We start from the raw sequence: 19,505 nt of genomic DNA on the forward strand, positions 1-19,505 counted from the left end.
TAAATGTAAACATTTTATAATAGGATTCAGACTTCTTCCTTTTATTTAAAATAAATGGGTGGAGGTAGAAGCGCGGCACATAAGTAGTACCTTTGCAAGTTGAACTGAGTGCATGCTTCAGGAATACACTTTAGAAAAAGGGGAAAGTGCAGTTTCTTTAAAGACTGCTATAATCTGCCCCATTTTAAGATTTTTGTGTCCTGGGAAATTGCTAGCGTGTTCGTCATTTGGACAAAGGTTGGATTTTGACAGCATTCTAAAGGAGACATCTGTGATTGACTCTCACAAGAGCTGTAGTGTTCTGCAAAAGGGTTAATCAGTATCCAAATTACTTGTGCCGTGGTTGTTTTTCTTTAAACACACACTTTCTGCTCGTATGTTTGTTTTCATTACTTTTTTTGTTTTCTTTAAAAGAAAACCTGTACAATCTTTGGTACTATCTGCGGCACAGAGGATGAGCTGGTGAAAAGTTACAGGAAAAAGATTATTTTTGTATCTGCCAGAACTTTATTTTACAGTGAGCTAGTGTAATGTTTTGTTTTTTGATTTTTGTTTTTTTATTTCAGCAAAATGATTCCGTGTAAAAAATGTAGGAGACATTTCTTGACATTGTGGTAGTTTTGCTTCATTAAGGATTGAAAGAATAGGCCTCTGCTCTGATTTGTATAAAGATAAAGTTTCTGAATTCATCAAACTGACAGTGTTGAAACTTCAGGTTAATGTGTTGAGACTGACATCACATTACTGTTTAAAAAAATCCATTAAACTGAATGAAAATGCTGTCATAAGGCTCTAATTATCAAGGGACTAGATTTTTTGATCTGCCTTTTTAACACTTCTGTTACAAATACCATTTTACTTAGTGCATTTCTAGGGAATGCTGGTGGTATGTGCATGTGTAGGGGTGAATGAAGTAGAGATGCACATTTCTGGACTCCTGTTTAGAACATCTACTACAGGGGTGGCCAACCTGAGCTTGAGAAGGAGCCAGAATTTACCAGTGTACATTGCCAAAGAGCCACAGTTTTATTTATTTTATATATATATATATTTATTTTATTATATATATATAAGTTGATAATGTATATTTATTATACATTTATAATGATTATGTGTGCGTGCATATATATATGCACGCACACATAATCATTATAAATGTATAATAAATATACATTATCAACTTAGATAATGTATAGTTAGTGATAATAACAACTTAATCTTTTACTTAGTGGCACTTCTGGCAATCTTTGCTTTCAACAGTTCCCTTGAAGTTTGGTTTGTGTTCAGTTGTGCTCACACGCAGCAGTTCTCTTAAGTGGCTGTCTGTCAAAATGGATTGGTGCTTGGATTTCACTTTTGAGTGTCGAGAAAACAGGCTCACAAAGATAGGTCGAGGCAAACATCGAGATTAATTTTAGGGCTGCACCTCTGATGTTGTGGTATTTATCCTTTGGTACAGATTTCCAGAAAGTAAGGGTCCCCTCTGTCTTCTGAACAGATTTCAATCTGTCATCTTCCAAAAGTTCTATTGGTTCCACCTGGGATGTTGCTTCATCAGTGACTAAAGGAGGCTTCAGACAATCGGCTTCAGCACTGAAAGGGTCAATCAGAAATCTGATTTGAGGTCTTTTCTGCTGCTAATCTTGGAATCTTTCCTCAAAACTGTCCTTAAGATCTTTAATCACGCTCGCATATCTAGTTGTGCTCCATTTTAGGGGTTCTGCTGCATCTTCTTTTGATTTGGCTTTAAGTGATATTGAGGGAAAGTGCGTCAGCTCTCCCTCAAGCATTTGTCTGTGGAAACAACTGCAGTTTGTTTATGAACGCAAATACACCTTTCACTAGATCAGACAGCAACCAGAATTTTCTTTGTAAGTCCACATGTAGTTTATCCAAATGCAGCAGCATGTCTGCAAGAAATGAGTCTAGAACCCATCCAGGATCTGTAAGCTCGAGATGTATTCTGTGCTTCTCCTCCATAAACTATTTTACCAGTTCCAGGAGCTCGAAAAAACAGGAGATAACTTTACCTCTCAAGGGCCATCAAACTGTTCAGTGAAAAGGCAAATCATCAGGGGAGTCATCTTCATCCAGTTCTTCAATTAGATTTTGAAATTGTCTGTGATTGAGTGCCTTTGAGAGAATGAATTTCACAGTGTGCAATACACGTTTCATGACGTGATCAAATTTGAGTTTTTTAGATACCAGTTGCTCCCAATGAATAATACAGTGAAATGTCCAAAATTTGGGAAAGCTCTCGTCACACTTACAAAGCCCTAATCCATTCGCAGATCTCCACAAGGACGAAGCCCATCCGTTGCAATGGCAGTGAACTTCTGTAAAAGCAAGTGGCTTTTTGCAACTACCAACATCAACGCCTCCTTTAGATCTTATCCACGAGTTCTGTCCTTTAGTGACATGATATCAAGGAGTTCTTCCCTTACAACACAGTTGTCAGATGCAGTGCGGACAAATACCGATAATAAGGTTTATCCTATGCATGGCATGACTCATCCAAAGTGATGCTCAAATACTCACAATGCTGAAGTTGCGAGTGCAGTTGCAATTCAGTGTCACTGTTCAGATCGGAGATTCTGCATTCTATTGTGTGGCGTGAAAACTGCAGGCCAGAAATTTTCTTCTGTAGATTCTTGTTCTCTGGTGACAGGGTTGAAATCACATCAGTGAGGCACGTTTTTATAGGCTCTCCTTCAGAGTAGAGCTTTTTCACAGGGGCTATGTGCCAGGCCACATAATAGCAGGCTAAAGTTACAATCTGCGATCGGTTGGCAAATCTGGTGAAGAACTGGGCTTCTACATATATTTGTTTTTTCAAAGTTTTCAGTTTTAAAGTGCGGAGTTCAGAACCTTGTGGGATCGATATGAGCATGGGTAGAAGCGAAATGACGCTGCATGTTTGAAGATGTGAACTGAGATACACACGTCTGGCAAAGGAGACACATGGCCTTACTTTTTTCGTTGAACATAAATGGTACTTATTCTCCCATTCCTATTGGAAGCCTCCATTTTCATCCGTGTATTTTCTTTTCTGTTTGCACTTGCCTTCCATTGTTAGATGGTGTAAGAAAAATTTTGATTAAAAATTTCCACACCAGCTAGTCACCATGTGCTTTATTCAAGGAAGCAGCCGTGTTAGTCTTTATCCACAAAAAGAACAGGAGTACTTGCGGCACCTTAGAGACTAACAAATTTATTTGAGCATAAGCTTTCGTGGGCTACAACCATGAAAGCTTATGCTCAAATAAATGTGTTAGTCTGTAAGGTGCCACAAGTACTTCTGTTCTTTATTCAAGGAGACACTGATGCTGGCCAGGGGGTGCAGGACCACTGGCTCTGTCCCAGGCCCTGACCACCATTTAATCCTTTTCCCCAAGTCCCCACCCACACTTCTGCCCTGTCTCTTCCCGCCCCTCCCCCCAAATGAGCTGTGTCCTCGCTCTCCTCCCCCCACCCGAAGCCTCCTGCATGTCGCAAAACAGCTGATTGCGGCAGATAGGAGGCACAGGGAGGGAGGAGGAGGCGCTGGGGGAGGGAGGGGTGAGGCTGTGCACTGCATCCTCTCTCCTTCCCCCTCCCCCCCCAGAGCCTCCTCAACGCCACGAAATAGCTGATCACGGCGGGCGGGAGGCGTTAGGGGAGGGAGGGGGGGCTGAACGCCACGTCTTCACTCCTCCGCCCTTCCCCCCCCCAGGAGCCTCCTGAACTACGTGAAACAGCTGATCGCAGTGGGCAGGAGGCATGGGGGAGGGAGGGGGCTGAGCACCCACCATTTTCTCCCCTAAGTTGGCTCCTAGCAGGAGCTGCATATTATCTTCTGAAGAGCTGTATGCAGCTCCAGAGCCACAGGTTGGCCACCCCTGGTCTTCTCTGTTTGTTGTGGACTTCAAGGTGGAGTCAGATTATTCAGTTACCCTGCTGTCTCGAAATTCACAAAGAGTATCCTTAATACCTACCCAACAGTTAGAGAGCTTACTCCAGCATGGATCTGAATGTCATCCTAGCTAGAATTATGTAATCTTCTCCCTTTAGTCCTTTGAGAAGTGGTCATTTGAACACTAGCCTGCTGTGCAGTAAGTGTCCTGCTGTTGCATACTAAAAGTTCCCTAGTGGGTTTTAATATACCCTGCTTGAAAACGGGCAGCAGGATCCACTTAGTGTGGGACACTTAGTGTGTGGCAGGCTAGCACAAGGTATATTTATCCTGGTTTGATGCAAACCAAGGGCTTGTCTACCTGATAATTTAATCCATGGCAAGGTGGGATGTTAGTCTGCCCCACAGTAGCCTGCCATGGACTAATTGTGTGACCCGCGCTGTCATGCATTAGCAGTTCATTAGTTTGCTTTGATATAGTCCCATTTCAATGAGGGCGGTAGCTCACAACCCAGCTTGCTGTGAACTAAATGTTCATATAGATAAGCCATCAGTTTTCATTTAGACAAACCTTTAGATAGTTGGGGAGCCACACTCCCTTTTATAACTTTGAGCATTGAAAGTTTGCCTCCAAAAGGGGGCACTTGTGCACTCCCAACTGTCAGTTTGCTATGATGATGCAGGCTCAAGGCTCCGGGGGATGCTTTTCCCCACATTTATAACTATAAAGAAACACCCCTTAGAGAACTACAAGAATTTATATTTTCCAAAGGTGTTTTTTTACTATATCTATTGTTGGCCCCTTGCTACTAGTATATGCCACTTATTTTTATTTGATTTATTATTGGTTGTATAGGGTTTTCTAAAAACTGTATTGGTGTTTCTATTGTACTCTGCTTTTACTTAATTGTTGTATAATACCTGTTGTACTGGAGTGGTAGGGGAGCTATATAAATATATATTTTGTTGTTGTTTGTTCTCCTCTTCATAATCATCTATTTAATAGATAAATAGAATATTTCAGTTTCCAGGGATGTTGGTCTGGCACCATTCACATATACTAAATTGGCACACATTTTAAAAGGCAGAAAAGTATAGCATTTTTTTAAAGTCATTTGGGGGTGGTAAGGGAGGTTACTAATTAGACAAAATTAAACTTTTTGCTAAATTAAACATGAAAACATCTTCTATACACAGTACTTTGATGTTAGCTGTGAATGTATTTAAAAAAGTTATTCCAGTTTAATTGAGATGCCACCAGAGTTTGACACTTTTTGACACATTCGTCATATACCCCATAACTGAATTTTTTCAGCGCTTCTGGAGTGCAAAAGGCAAGTGTCAACATCAAGCACTCAGCTTTGTTATGGTCCTGAAGGCAAGACCAGATCCTAACCAAAACTAGTGAAAAGCTCTGACCACTGTAGATGAACATAGCTAATCCTCAGATTAAGGGCATATATCATCATTTGTCTTTTTTGTCCTCTAGATTTCTGTGCCCAATGTGAGGGAGTGAGGACGTAGCAGTGAGAATGTTACTATGGAATGTTTGGCAACAATTAATGCATAATATGGAAATTCTGCCTCGGAAAATATAACACACATCTTATATTTATCTTTTATTAAGTAATGAGTAATGACTCATGGTGAGTGAAACTTAATGAAAAATTGTTTCATATTTCTTGGTAAATGCTGGGTTTCTTCTAATTATTTTGATGGCATCAGTTTTAAAAAAGCAAAACTTGTGATATGACTTTTACCTGGTATTTGATAATCTATGCAGTACTTAGAACATAAAGACTCCATTCACACAGGCAGGAGTTATACTATTTGAAAGTTTCCTAGCTAGTAAGCTTTAGTGCATAATGAAAATCTGCTACTGAGAGTAGTTTAGTTTATATGAAGGCTTGCATAGAATGCTGAATTGTCTTTCTAACATGTATGTGCTTGGTGTCTGAAATATAAAAGACTTGTGTGTCTCAAGTCATAAGCAAGATTTTTGAAGAAGTGGCTTCATTCTAGTCAAAGCAGGTTAGACAAAGATGATTCAAGTGATCAAGAATTTTGAATATCTATATCAGTTATATTTATATTTCAGACTACCGTATATGCTGTGGTATTCAAACTCATTTAACCCAATATTCCTAAAAATATGATAGGATGTCTTTTATTTGGTGATGAACAATCCCTGCCATACCCTCTTATGTTTCATTTTCCATCCAATCTAAAGAAAAGAAAAAAGAAAGTATACTATCGAACAAGGGAAACGCCTACATCCATCGCACAGCTTGCTAGTTTGTATGGTCTCGTATTGATACAAATTAGAGGCCTGATCCAGAGAGCCCATTAAAGTCAATGATAAGACTCTGATTGACTTAATGGACTTTGTATCAGACGATTTGCAAGGTACTTATGAACAGAAGAATTCAGGTCAGTACTTCTCATATGTTTTTATACTGCACATTTGGTTGTTGGGTTTGGTGTGCAGGTGGCTGGGTGCTGTTGGTGGCTTGTAATATACAGGAAATAAGACTGCCCTTAAATTCTATGATTCTGTTATTATCCTTGGAGCTGCCTCTAACTTTTCAGCATTTTTCCTCTCCTCCCTCAATTCTCTCTTTAAAACCCACTTCTGTTCCAACATTGATCAAGCTATGTTTTGCATCGTCTCAAGTCTGAACTGCTGTCCAGTGTATTAAATTTGTCTAAATTGAATTTTAAGCTCTTTGTCTTTTCAAGCATTTTGTAAAGTTTTATGAATGGTGCGTTACACTATTACAGGCAAGGCTGGTATTATTACCTACTATTAAAATTGCCGGACACATCCCATTATAAGAGCTATGCCAAACTACAACAATTGGGCTGAAATTTTCCATGGCAAGTGTCTCAGTGCTTCCCTCCTTCCTGCTTTGCCCCGCAGACACAGGCAGTATGGAGGATGAAGCTGCCCAATTTGGATGTGAGAGGAACAAGAAATGGACCTGTTTGGGTGCAGAAAACTGGTACAAAGTGCTGGAAGGGCAACTGGAATTGGGAGTGTAGGCTGGTGGGGTTTGATAGGGGAAACTGGGACTAGTTGTTGGGGTGGGGAGAAGAGTCTGGGATTGAGAACTAGCATTCTGGGAGGAAGGGAGACAAGGGACTGTGTGAGAACTGGGACTGGCTGGACAAGGAGCTGGGGGGAAGAGGGCACAGCATTAAGATTGGATGGGGAGCCTGGGGAAGGGGTTGGAACTGGAGCCAGTGGGTGTGGGGAACATGGGTGGGGTGGAGTTGGAGTGACTGGAGACCAAGGTGGGGGAAGGAGACATATTGGATGGAGGGGGACTGGGAATGGCTGGGCAAGGAGAGGAGACTGGGAATGTGTGTGTAGAGGGGGGAGACTGGGACAGAGTTTGGAGGGGTGAGACTAGGACTTGCTGTGCAAAAAGATTGGGACTGAGGTGAGAACCTGGAGGAGTTAAGATTAGGATTGGGACATGGAGCTGGAGTGGGGAAGGACTGGAATGAGGACAGGGGAGAAGGGGCCACACTTGAGAATGGACAGAAAAGTCTGTGCCTACTAGAGTCCACTTCCATCCAGAGCCTGGAAAGAAACCCAAGTCTCACCATTCTTCTGCTGTCAGTGTATATCTGTAAAAACCCACTGGCAAAGTGTTAACATCCTCCTCTTTTGCTTGGCCACACAGAGGATGACAACTTTCTGCTGCTATCGTTTACTCTTGTTAGCTCAAATGGCAGAGGTCTGTGTGGTGGATGTAAAGATTCTGACCCTGCTTATGACCTGTGTGTGTATCAGTATGATGCCCCGTGATTGAATTTCTGTTACTTCAGTTTGCTTTTTTAAATCAAGGAAATTATACGCATGGACTACATTAAAAGAATATTATTAAGGTAGCAAAGTCAAACACTCAAAGATAGGAAATATCAAAATTAAGTTGTTTGTGCAGTTTTTAATTACTTTTCACATACTATTTTTTCCCATGTGATCTTTGCTTTATTCATTGTAGAGAATGCTCTTTCTCTGGAGATGAATCAAAATTGTGTAGTTAAGGGGTCTGTTGTCTGTTGTCTGTAGGAGCCCTGCATCGTTTGTTGCAGAATTTGGAAGGTGTGTAATAAATGAAGCAGAGGTCAGCAAAAAGTGAAAGAGTAAGCTGTCATGGGATAAGAGGTAAGGTCCTCTCATGGATTGGTAACTGGTTAAAAGATAGGAAACAAAGGGTAGGAATAAATGGTCAGTTTTCAGAATGGAGAGAGGTAAATAGTGGTGGTCCCCAGTGGTCTGTACTGCGACCAGTCCTATTCAACGTATTCATACATGATCTGGAAAAGGGGGTAAACAGTGAGGCTGCAAAATTTGCAGACGATACAAAATTACTCAAGATAGTTAAGTCCCAGGCAGACTGCGAAGAGCTACAAAAGGATCTCACAAAACTGGGTTGACTGGGCAACAAAACGGCAGATGAAATTGAATGTTGATAAATGCAAAGTATTGCACATTGGAAAACATAATCCCAACTATACATATAAAATGATGGGGTCTAAATTAGCTGTTACCGCTCAAGAAAGAGATCTTGGAGTTATTGTTGATAATTGTCTGAAAGCATCCACTCAATGTGCAGCCGCAGTCAAAAAGTGAGCAAAATGTTGGGAATCATTAAGAAAGGGATAGATAATAAGATAGAAAATATCATATTGCCTCTATAAAAATCCATGGTACGCCCACATCTTGAATATTGCGTGCAGATGTGGTTGCTCCATTTAAAAAAAGATATATTGGAATTGGAAAAGGTTCAGAAAAGGGCAACAAAATTTATTAGGGGACTGGAATGGTTTCCATATGAGGAGAGATTAATAAGACTGGGACTTTTCAGCTTGGAAAAGAGACGGATATGATAGAAGTCTATAAAATCATGACTGGTGTGGAGAAAGTAAATAAGGAAGTGTTATTTACTCCTTCTCATAACACATGAACTAGGGATCACCAAATGAAATTAATAGGCAGCAGGTTTAAAACAAACAAAAGGAAGTATTTCTTCATACAACGCACAGTCAACCTGTGGAACTCCTTGCCAGAGGAAGTTGTGAAGGCCAAGACTATATCAGGGTTCAAAAAAGAACTAGATAAATTCACAGAGGATAGGTCCATCAATGGCTATTAGACAGTATGGACAGGGATGGTGTCCCTAGCCTCTGTTTGGCAGAAGCTGGGAATGGGTGACAGGGGATGGATCACTTGATGATTACCTGTTCTGTTCATTTCCTCTGAGGCACCTGGCATTGGCCACTGTCAGAGGACAGGATACTGGGCTAGGAGGACATTTGGTCTGACCTAGTATGGCCATTCTTATGTTCTTAGCAGCACCATGTCCACCACTTCTTTTACTATTTCAACTGAATTTTATTTGACTCATTATTTCATGATTTTATGTTGTAGAGTCAAAATTGTCACTTGTCTCAAAACGGCAATTAACAAGTTAAAAGCGTATTTTAATCATTTAAAAAAGTAGTCCAGCAAATTTATGTGTAATTATCATCAGTAGCCACTAGTCTGTGCTTATAGTACATGGTAATTTTGAAGTGAGGATTATATGTTTTTGTCCCTTATAACATTGAAAGATTATAACAACACTAATAACAACATTCTGTTTCATCTTTCTCTCCTGCTATTGTTTCTATGTTTTTTAAATCTTATTTTACAATAATCCCTAAGCATGCTAGCATATACTACTGGCAGGAACTCAGCAGTTCCATGAATCAAAAAGAATAACCATGGATTATAGTTACTGTATATTGGTAGGCATAGTGGTCAGAGACTGTTGTTGCTTCAGATAGCCTTATTCCTCAGAAAGATTTTTAAAAGACATATGTGCAGGAAAGAATGTACAGAGGATGACCTATGTTAATAGGAAATCAGTGAGATAAAGAATGAAAAGGGAAAGTAAAGGTAAACTGTGAAATTCACATTGAAGCCTGAAAACATGTAATAATTTTTTGTTAATAACACACAAATGCCAACTCATTTAATCCTAGTGAAGGAACTCATTTCACATAGTTTAAGAAATACACCTCTACCTCGATATAACGCTGTGCTTGGGAGCCAAAAAATCTTACAGCGTTATAGGTGAAACCGCATTATATCGAATTTGCTTTGATCCACCAGGGTGCGCAGCCCCACACCCCCCCCACCCCACCCCGGGAGCACTGCTTTACCGTGTTATATCCAAATTCATGTTATGTCGGGTCGTGTTATATCGGGGTAGAGGTGTATGTAAAAATTTTAAATATACAGGATTATAACTTGCAATGTTATTACTGTTTTATGTTGTCAATATTAAGTTAGATTTTTCTTCAGTTAATTAGTTTTCCTTACATCTCAGATAAGGCCAAATGCTCATTGCAGTTATTTTTACCAAATATAGCTCAAAAATATATTGGTAAAATCGAAAGAATCTAAAATGTAGCACTATTCAATGAACTGGCTCTTGGCTCATAATCCAGATGGGGCAAAGTCCTGAGAAAATTCCTGTGGTAATTTTCAGTCCTGTGTTTCAAAATCTGCAATGATGGAAAAGTAAGAAGAGTTAATTAATTAGGTGAACTCCCAGCACTCATAAAGATGACAAAACAGGAACTTTTTTTCAGTTAAACTACTGCCTTTCACGGTAGGTTTCTGTTCATCTCCTTTTTGCTTGCATGTTAGGGGCCTGATCCAAAGCCCATTAAAGTCAGTGAAAAGACTCTTATTGACTTCAGTGGGCTTTGAATAGGCCGTAAGTCAAGAATCATTTTTAAAACTTAAAAAAAAAAAATTGCCATAATAAATTCTGTGTCTTGATTATACTGTTTTTTTTTTTCTTTTTGAATATATTGTCTGTCAGCACTCAGGGCAAACAATATTATGTATACGGAATATTTGCCATTCTGCTGTGTTACTTTTCAAAACTAACTGGCGACATCCTATTCAGACTACATTGTTTTTATTAAAGGTTAACCTAATTACAGTATTTTATTACTGGACCAATATTTTCTCTCTGGCCTGGTCTACACTACGACTTTAATTCGGATTTATCAGCTTTAATTCGAATTAACCCTGCAACCGTCCACACAACGACGCTATTTATTTCGATGTAAAGGGCCCTTTAAATCGATTTCTGTACTCCACCCCGACGAGCGGAGTAGTGCCAAAATCGATTTTAGCAATTCGAATTAGGGTTAGTGTGGCCGCAATTCGATGGTATTGGCCTCCGGGAGCTATCCCACAGTGCATCATTGTGACCGCTCTGGACAGCAATCTGAACTCGGATGCACTGGCCAGGTAGACAGGAAAAGCCCCGCGAACATTTGAATTCCATTTCCTGTTTGCCCAGCGTGGAGAGCACAGGTGACCACAGATAGCTCATCAGCACAGGTAACCATGCAGGCTGATAATCGAAAAAGAGCACCAGCATGGACCGTGAGGGAGGTACTGGATCTGATCGCTGTATGGGGAGAGGATTCAGTGCTTGCAGAACTTCGTTCTAAAAGACGAAATACAAAAACTTTTGAAAAAATCTCCAAGGGCATGATGGAGAGAGGCCACAATAGGGACTCAGATCAGTGCCGCATGAAAGTCAAGGAGCTCAGACAAGCCTATCAAAAAACAAAGGAGGCAAACGGTCGCTCCGGGTCAGAGCCGCGGACATGCCGCTTCTACGCCGAGCTGCATGCAATTCTAGGGGGGGCTGCCACCACTACCCCACCTGTGTTTGTGGATTCTGGGTCGGGGATAGTCTCATCAGCGACGCCTGAGGATTCTGCCGATGGGGGAGAGGAGGAGGAGGAGGATGAGGATGAGCTTGCAGAGAGTACACAGCACTCCATTCTCCCCAACAGACAGGATCTTTTTATCACCCTGACTGAAGTACCCTCCCAAGCCAGTATCCAAGACCATGACCCCATGGAAGGGACCTCAGGTGAGTTTACCTTTTAAAATATAAAACTTGTTTTAAAAGCAAACGGTTTTTAATGATTACTTTGCCTGACTTTGCATTCGCGGTCAGTTCAGCTACTGGAAAAGTCTGTAGCTACTGGAAAAGTCTGTTAACGTGTATGGGGATGGAGCGGAAATCCTCCAGGGACATCTCCATGAAGCTCTCCTGGAGGTACTCCGAAAGCCTTGCCAGAAGGTTTCTGGGCAGTGCATCTTTATTCCCTCCTCCATGGTAGGACACTTGACCACGCCATGCTTGCAGCAAGTAATCTGGTATCATTGCCTGACAAAGCTTGGCAGCGTATGGTCCCGGTGTTTGCTGGCATTCAAGCAACATCCGTTCTTTATCTTGTTGTGTAATCCTCAGGAGAGTGATATCGCTCCTGGTAACCTGGTTGAAATACGGGAACTTAATTAAGGGGACAGAGGTGGCCGTTCCTACTGGGCTGTTTGCCTGTGGCGGAAAATAAATCCTTCCCTGCAGTTAGCCAAGCGCAGATGGGAAATTGGCCCTGAGTTTTTCGCGTTTGGCTAGCAGGGATCTTCCCTGTTACCAGCCACGCGGTGGGGGGAGGGGTACCGTGATCATCCCAGAGAATTCATGGCGGGAGGGGGGGGGGGTTAGTTTGTTTTCTGGTGCTGCTGAATGTTAACAGAAAAACCGCAGCACTCTACTTGCCTGAAGGGGCCCAGACAAGCCCCCCCACACTGCCCCCCCCAACTGGCTGAGATTGGACACAGCTCGTGTGGAGTGCTGCCACTTCATTTCCCAATTCTGCAGCACTCTACAAGCTGTGCTTGGTATGTGGGAAAGGAGGGCGTAGAAGCTTACCATGGCCGCATGCAAGCCGAATTCTGTTGCCCAGACCTGTGATCTCTAGCAGCAAAGCCACAGGCACTCAGCATTAAGAGGCAAAATGGGACCTTGCATAGAAATCACATGTGCTATGTAATGTGAACAGTGTTGGTCACCGTGAAAGAGTATAAGCATTGTTCTGCAAAATGTAGCTTTTAAAACAATTCTCTCTTTTTTCCCCTCCCTACAGCAGCTGCAAATTCCTCAAGCCTCCCTCCTCCATCCCGAAGGTTATCACAGATAAGGCGTCGTAAGAAGAGAACGCGGGAGGACATGTTTTCTGAAATTATGGAATCCAGCCGCAGTGACAGAGCTCATGTGAATGAGTGGAAGGAAACAGTTTCAAAGTATAGGAAAGAAGTCAGTGAACGTGAGGAGAGGAGGGACCAACGTGAGGAGAGGAGGGACCAACGTGAGGAGAGGAGGGACGCTCGAGATGAGAGGTGGCGGCAGGAAGACCAGAGGATGAAGGATGCAACGCTGGGGCTGCTCCAGCGTCTGGTGGAGGTTCAGGAATGGCTGCTGGATAACAGACTGCCGCTTCAGCCCCTGTTCCACCCTCCCCCCTCCCCATGTTCCGTATCCTCCTCACCCAGACGTGTAAGAACTCGGGGGGGGGAGGCTATGTACACCTTCCCATTCCACCCCAGTAGACAGCCCAAGCAAAAGGCTGTCATTTTTTTAACCTTTTCTTTGTGGCTTTTTCCTTCCCAGCAATCCTCCTCCCAAATACCACCCGGGTTCCCTCCCTCTTTTTCTAATCTATTAATAAAGAATAAATGATTTTTAAATGATAGTGACTTTATTTGGTTTGAAAGAAAGCTGGGGGAAGGGGCAGGGTGGGTTCCTTACAGAAAATCAGTCCGTAAAGGGGGAGGGTTTTCATGAAGGAGAAACAAACAGATATTTCACACGGTAGCCTGGCCAGCCATGAAACTGGTTTTCAAAGCTTCTCTGATGCACAGCGCTTCATGGTGTGATCTTCTAATCGCCCTGGTGTCTGGCTGCGCGTAATCAGCAGCCAGGCGATTTGCCTCAGCCTCCCACCCCGCCATAAAGGTCTCCCCCTTACTTTCACAGAGATTGTGGAGCACACAGCAAGCAGAAATAACAATGGGGAGATTTCTTTGGCTGAGGTCAGAGCAAGTCAATAATGAACGCCAGCGACCTTTTAAACGGCCAAATGCACATTCTACCACCATTCTGCACTTGCTTAGCCTGTAGTTAAACAGCTCCTGACTCCTGTCCAGGCTGCCTGTGTACGGCTTCATAAGCCATGGCATTAAGGGGTAGGCTGGGTCCCCAAGAATAACTATGGGCATTTCAACATCCCCAACGGTTATTTTCTGGTCCGGAAAGTAAGTCCCTTGCTGCAGCCCTTTAAACAGAGTAGTGTTCCTGAAGACGCGAGTGTCATGAACCCTTCCCGCCCAGCCCGCGTTGATGTTGGTGAAACGTCCCTTGTGATCCACAAGTGCTTGCAGCACCATTGAAAAGTACCCCTTGCGGTTTATGTACTCGGTGGCTTGGTGCTCCGGTGCCAAGATAGGGATATGGGTTCCGTCTATTGCCCCACCACAGTTAGGGAATCCCATTGCAGCAAAACCATCCACTATAGCCTGCACATTTCCCAGAGTCACAAACTTTCGTAGCAGCACCTGAGTGATTGCTTTGGCTACTTGCATCACAGCAGCCCCCACAGTAGATTTGCCCACTCCAAATTGATTCCCGACTGACCGGTAGCTGTCTGGCGTTGCAAGCTTCCACAGGGCTATCGCCACGCGCTTCTCAACTGTGAGGGCTGCTCTCATCTTGGTATTCTGGCGTTTCAGGGCAGGGGACAGCAAGTCACAAAGTTCCATGAAAGTGCCCTTACGCATGCGAAAGTTCCGCAGCCACTGGGAATCGTCCCAGACCTGCAACACTATGCGGTCCCACCAGTCTGTGCTTGTTTCCCTTGCCCAGAATCGGCGTTCCATGGATAGAATCTGCCCCATTAACAACATGATCTCCAAAGCACCGGGGCCTGTGGTTTCACTGAATTCTGTATCCGTGTCTGTGTCCATGTCCTCATCATGCTGCCGCCGCCGCTGCCTCCTCGCCTCGTTTCTCTGGTCCTGGCTGAGCATAAACTCCACGAGAACGCGCGAGGTGTTTACAATATTCATGACTGCTGTCTTGAGCTCAGCGGGCTCCATGCTTGCCATGGTATGGAGTCTGCAGTGTTCACCCACCCAGGAAAAAAGGCGCGAAAATGGTTGTCTGCCGTCCGTTGCTTTCATGCAGGGAGGGAGGGAGGGAGGAGGTGAGGCTGTACCCAGAACCACCTGCGACGATGTTTTTTGTCCCATCAGGCACTGGGATCTTAACCCACAATCCCAATGGGCGTGGGAGACTGCGGGAACTATGGGATAGCTATGGAATTGCTACCCACAGTGCAACGGTGCAGAAATCGACGCTAGCCCCGGTACTTGGACGCACACCACCGAAGTAATGTGCTTAGTGTGGCTGCATCCATTTCGACTTTATACAACCTGTTTTTCAAATCCGAATTATCTAAATTCGGATTAATCCCGTAGTGTAGACATACCCTCTGTTTTATCACTAGGTAAATTATATTGACGCAGGTCAGTACTGTGTGAACAAAATACAGATACTTTTGAAACACTTGTTCTCTGAATCATGTTATCAGCTCTACCAGTTAGTCGTGACTCTGGTGAAAAGAAGTGTTTAGGTAAAGAGGCCTGGTTGCTAAGCAATAGGCATCAGAGGCTGAGACTCTTAAACCTATACTATATAGTTTTCTTTCCCTGAGTAATAATTGTGCTTTCGTATTAGGAATTCTCAAAGGTCAGATAGCTCTGCTTTTTTTCTTAAATTGGTGCTCATATCTGGATATTGCAGCAAAAAAAAGTGTCCTTGTTTAGGCTCCACAGTATGAGCTCTTGTTTTTGATCATTCTGCAGTGTACATCAATTCCTCCACCTCCCCAGCTTTTTATTTATACCAGCAAATATTGAACCATTTTCAGATATTTAATGATTTTTTTCATGAAATCTCTTCTCCTTTGCATAAGTGGAATCAAAAATTTAAATTTATAGTTTGTGTGCCTATCAATAATCCTGTGATGCAGTTGCACCGACTTTAAATATACAGTAGAAGCAGAACAACAAATTGAAGTGGGAAAAGTAATCTGAAAGTAGCACTCCATAGTCTACAAAAGAGGATTCTCCATTAAAACCGCTTGTGCAGAAAAAAGTTGGAGTGAATATAAGATCAGTAAGGTTGGGGTTGGTTGGAGCCAATGGGGAATGAATGCGAATTCCCAAGTTGAGGGCTCTCCATTGAATGCCACACCTCCTCATCTCATCTACCTCCCTAAATTCAAATCTTAAGATCTGTAAACATCATTCTGGATGAAATAAGTTATAGAATATCATTTTCTGTGCTCTCTCTCATTGCCAAGCTCACAAGGAAGAATCCACGGTTGTGGGGGGAGCTGGTCCTATTATGGGGAGCACGTGCTTCACCTTTTCACCCTTTGCTTCCAGAGGCAATTACAATCTCTCTTCACTGCCCCGTGCCAAAGACTGTGGCTTAAAGCTATAATTAAGCTCTAAAGAAAAAATCAGAATGGTTTGTGGTAGAATATATGTCATTAGTCTGCAGTTTTCTCGTTATCCTGCTCACAGGATAATGTTCCTATACCAGGAAAGGTAGCTCTTACTACTATGGATTAACTTCATACAAGATTTATTCTAAGTCTTCAATTATTCCCATTGTTGATGAAGGATCCCACAAAGTTTCACCCTTGGCCCTGTCCTTCTGCATCCGGTTCCTGGGTAGTGTTATCCATTTACAGGGCTTCAACTTTCATGTCTTTGATTCACAAATCTACCCCTTCATTCTGGACCTATCTCATTTCTGTTCAAACCTGCATCTCAGCCTGTCTTTCTGACATCATCTCCTAAAGTTCAGCCATCAATTTAAATTCAATTGTGCTTGTATCTTCCGTCTCCCAGATACATGGGCTTGTAATCTGAGAGTTCTCTTTGACTTGACTGTCTCCCTAGACCCATATATTCAGGCTATGTCTAGATCTTGCCACTTCTTCCTGCATAGTATTTTTAAGATCCAGCCTCTTGTGGAAGGTCATGTCACTGAAATTCTCTTCTGGGCCTTTATCTTGTGTTGATTAGTGCAGCCTCCTTTTCTCTTACCTTCATTATTGAAACCTTGCTGAGTCTGTTCAAAACACTTGTCACTAGCATCCTTTTCCAGGCTCGTCATTCTGACCACTCCTCCCCCTCTTCCTTCCTTATATCCTTCCATTAACTCTGCCTTCTCCAATGTATCAATCAATCAAACATAAGCTTTTTGACCTTATTTTTAAGGGACTTAATTGTTTGGCTCTACCCTATCTGTCAAGCCAGTTATCCTATTGCACAATTGACTACCCTCTTTTCTCTGTCAATGATGCTAGCCTTGACTGCCTCTTTGTCCAATTCTCCTATAAGCACCTCTGTGATTTCTCCTTTGCAGTTCATTACTTGTGGGAAGCAAAACTTCAAAATCCATCCTTAAGACTTACCTCAGGGATACCTACATAACATAAAAATGGCTATATTTAGTCATTCCCATGATTTGTCTAGCCCAGCATCCTGTCTTGTGACAATGGTCATTGCAGATGCTTGAAAGGGAATAAACAACATGGCAATTATTGAGTGATCCATCCCCTGTTGTCCAGACCCTGCTTCTGGCAGTCAAAGGTTTAGAGACACACACAACATGTGGTTGCATCCCTGACCATCTTGACTAACTAATAGCCATTGATGGACCTGTCCTCCATGAACTTACCTAATTCCTTTTTGACTTTCACAACATCCCCTGGCAATGAGTTCCACAGGTTGACTGTGCATTGTGTGAAGTACTTCCTTAAATTTGTTTTAAACACTCCCATCAAACGTTGCCTCCGCAGATGGTAAACTGAGACTACTGCTTATAATGCAAAAATGTAGTTGTTTTACTGTAAGGCCTTGTCTACACTACGAGAGTAGTTCGATTTTACTTAAATCGAATTTTTGGAATCGATATTGCAAAGTCGAACGTGTGTGTCCACACTAAGGACAGTAATTCGACTTTGTGAGTCCACACTAACGGGGAAAGCGTCGACATTGGAAGTGGTGCACTGTGGTCAGCTATCCCACAGTTCCCGGAGTCCCCGCTGCCCATTGGAATTCTGGGTGGAGCCGCAAATGCCTTCTGGGTAAAAAAAAGGTGTCCAGGGTGCTTTTGGGTAACTGTCGTCATCCGTCCATCACTCCCGCCCTCCCTCCCTGAAAGCGCCGGCGGGAAATCAGTTCGCGCACTTTTCTAGTCAGTGACAGCGCGGACGCCACAGCACTGCGAGCATGGAGCCTGCTGCAACCATCACTGCAGTTGTGGCCGCTCTCAACGCCTCGCAACTTATCATACACCTTTCCCTGAGGCAGATGCAGAAAAGTCAGGCGAGGAGGCTACGTCAACGCGGTGATGGCCTGAAGTCTGAGAGTAGCACAGACCTCTCAGAAAGCAGGGGACCCAGCGCCGAGAACATCACGGTGGCAATGGGTCATGTTGATGCCGTCGAAAGGAGATTCTGGGCACGGGAAACAAGCACTGAGTGGTGGGACCGCATAGTGCTGCAGGTCTGGGATGAATCCCAGTGGCTGCGAAACTTTCGCATGCGGAAGGGAACTTTCCTGGAACTTTGTGAGTTGCTGTCCCCTGCCCTGAAGCGCAATGACACCCGGATGCGAGCAGCCCTGACTGTCCAGAAGCGAGTGGCCATAGCCCTGTGGAAGCTTGCAACGCCAGACAGCTACCGGTCAGTCGCGAACCAGTTTGGGGTGGGCAAATCTACCGTGGGGGTTGTTGTGATGCAAGTAGCCAAGGCAATCGTTGATGTACTGCTGCCAAAGGTAGTCACCCTGGGAAACGTGGAGGCGATCATAGATGGCTTCGCAGCGATGGGATTCCCAAACTGCGGTGGGGCCATAGATGGAACTCACATCCCTATCCTGGCACCGGAACACCAGGCCAGCCAGTACATTAACAGAAAGGGCTACTTTTCCATGGTGCTGCAAGCACTGGTGGACCACAGGGGACGTTTTACCAACATCTACGTGGGATGGCTGGGCAAGGTTCATGACGCTCGTGTTTTCAGGAACTCTGGTCTGTTTAGATGGCTGCAGCAAGGTATTTACTTCCCGGACCACAAAATAACTCTTGGGGATGTGGAGATGCCTATAGTCATCCTCGGGGACCCAGCCTACCCGCTAATGCCCTGGCTCATGAAGCCCTATACTGGCGCCCTGGACAGTGAAAAAGAACTCTTCAACTACCGGCTGAGCAAGTGCAGAATGGTGGTGGAGTGTGCTTTTGGCCGTCTCAAGGGGAGATGGAGAAGCTTAGTGACTCGCTGTGATCTCAGCGAAACCAATATCCCCATTGTTATTGCAGCTTGCTGTGTGCTCCACAATCTCTGTGAGAGCAAGGGGGAGACCTTTATGGCGGGGTGGGAGGTTGAGGAAAATAGCCTGGCTGCTGATTACTCACAGCCAGACAGCCGGGCGATTAGAAGAGACCAGCGGGAAGCGCTGTGCATCCGGGAGGCTTTGAAAGCAAAGTTCCTGAGTGAGCAGGGTAACCTGTGACTTTAAAGTTTGTGTATTGAGAAGCTAAACCTGCCCCCATTTCTTTGCCCAGTTAATGTTGACTATCCTATCCAGTTACATACCCCC

General features: G+C 43.5%; 1 protein-coding gene across 3 annotated transcripts in view; it reads left to right on the forward strand.

The window, feature by feature from the left end:
* The window catches only part of ZC3H12B (zinc finger CCCH-type containing 12B), a 106,395-nt gene that overhangs the window by 17,862 nt on the left and 69,028 nt on the right, over positions 1-19,505 (forward strand). Inside the window, exon 1 of one of the 3 annotated variants that reach the window (XM_054040562.1) lies at positions 7,308-8,066. The exons of the other annotated variants lie outside the window; for them this stretch is intronic. The gene's annotated coding sequence lies outside the window, so the exon portion shown is untranslated. Of the gene's footprint in view, positions 1-7,307; positions 8,067-19,505 lie in introns of those variants that run through there. 3 annotated transcript variants of the gene reach the window in all.

The sequence above is a fragment of the Malaclemys terrapin genome, chromosome 9, assembly GCF_027887155.1.
Source record: "Malaclemys terrapin pileata isolate rMalTer1 chromosome 9, rMalTer1.hap1, whole genome shotgun sequence".
NCBI classification, from domain to species: domain Eukaryota; kingdom Metazoa; phylum Chordata; order Testudines; family Emydidae; genus Malaclemys; species Malaclemys terrapin.